This window comes from Tenrec ecaudatus, chromosome 4 (assembly GCF_050624435.1).
Source record: "Tenrec ecaudatus isolate mTenEca1 chromosome 4, mTenEca1.hap1, whole genome shotgun sequence".
NCBI lineage: Eukaryota > Metazoa > Chordata > Mammalia > Afrosoricida > Tenrecidae > Tenrec > Tenrec ecaudatus.
Window position 1 is genome coordinate 188726332 of NC_134533.1, and position 1899 is coordinate 188728230.

The following is a 1899-nucleotide window of genomic DNA, read 5'->3' on the forward strand; positions in this document are numbered from 1 at the left end:
CGAAAACTGAGGGAAGGGTGAAGAACACATGCAACTTACACATGTGCTGAAAGGGCTCAGAGACAATACAGTGTTTATCCAGACAAGCAGTGGGCACTCGAAAGAACCAGCAAAAGGGGGATCGGAGTCTCATTTTACTTTGGTCTCATTTCACGAGGGCATATATTTCAGGAGAATTGATTATGCACCGATCATGCAGGCAGATTTTAGCAGGGAGCTGACTCTTGAAAATAAAATGTAAGTCCAGGACTGGGTACGATAGTCCCTAGGCAGTGTCGAACGCTAGATAACTAGGTCGAGAAGACTGGGGTATGGTAAGATATAAATGTAGAGATGTTTGTTCTAAAGGACAGCGAGGACATAAAGACACACATTCCTTGGCAAGGCAGTGGATTTTAGATCTGATCTCTCTTACTTCAAGTGAAATGTGCAGTACCTCAAGATGTAGGTCAGATAATAGGTTATACCATGGGCATCGTCCTGGTGGTCTTCACCCTTTCTCCGTGTGAATTAGTAGTCCTGGAGTCAGCGACTCAGCGTTCTTGGGGTTTCAGTGAGCAAATGTATCTGGTTTAAAGAGACCTGATGCCTAGGTGCCAAAGTAGACTCAAAAGTGAGAGTCAAAGATTCAAATAGCACTAGTTGTATTACTTTGTACATCCATTTTCTTATAATAAATTGTTTTTCTGAAATAAAACAATTGCACCCCTCAGTAGCCGCATTGAATGCAAATGAAATGTACCAGTTAAGAGACAGAGACTAGCAGAATGGATTTCTTTAAAAGACTCATTAATATGCTGCTTACAAGAAACACATATGAGAGACACAGACAAAAACAGATTACAAAGCAATGGATGGGGAAAAAACATCAAGATAACAGTAGAAACACCACTGCCCTGGTAGTGTGGGTTACGCTTTGGGCTGCCAACTATGGGGTCAGCAGTTTGAATCTACCAGCTGCTCCTTGATAGAACAGTGTGTCTTTCTACTTCCATAAGTAGTTACCGTCTTGGGAAGCTACGGGGACAGTTCTACCCTGTCCTACAGGGCTGCTATGAGTGGGAATTGTCTCAGGGACTGTGAGTTTGTTTTTTTGGGGTTTGAGTGATAATTATAAAAAAACAAGGATTAGGAGTAGTAATTTCTTTTCCTTTTCTAATCATTTTATTGGGGGCTCTTAAGTAGTAGTAATTTCTGATAAAATATAGACTTCAAAGTAAAAACCATTATGTCATACAAAAAGGTCATTATATAATGAGTCAAACCACAATTGAACAAGATTATATAGCCATAATAAACATCTGTGCATTCAATGAAAAACAAAAAATGAAACGAGTAACTTACCAGCATTGTACTGGTCATACCTAAACACTATCTTATCATTTCTCCTTCCCCTCTCCTCTTACTGGACCCATGAACACATATTACTGGTCCAATCACTACAATACATCACCTTTGTTCTTCTCCTCCTCTGCCATCATCTTGGTCTGTTCTACAATGATATTCCATTAGAAGAGTAGTTTTCTATCTGACCTCGTAACGCTGTTCTTATTAAAAATTAATTTTTCCAGAGCAGACTACTTCACACACGTGTGTGTCATTCTTGCACAGGGTCCCTGCTAATATTAGCTGTATCCTTCTAGTTTTAGTGTCTGTCCTGTTGAGGCAAGCATGTAAATTCTGTTCTGTGTGTGTGTGAAAAAACATTCCCCGTAGCAGCAAGAGAGAGATTAAAATGTAAATAAAATCAAACTAATTACTTTCTTCTAAACCAAGACTTTTTCCCTTAGAGCAACTTTCTAGTGTCCTGGGATCTGCTGTTGGCCCCCACTTTTCTTCACATGGTGTCAATAGCACTCCTGTGTCTTTGCTATCTCTATATCCTCCCAGTGGCTGTTT

The 1899-nt window shown here is 39.9% G+C and overlaps 1 pseudogene; it reads right to left on the bottom strand.

Moving 5' to 3' along the window:
* Positions 1 to 1553: 1553 nt before the first annotated feature.
* LOC142447538 (U6 spliceosomal RNA) lies at positions 1554 to 1671 on the bottom strand (annotated as a pseudogene).
* Positions 1672 to 1899: the final 228 nt, after the last annotated feature.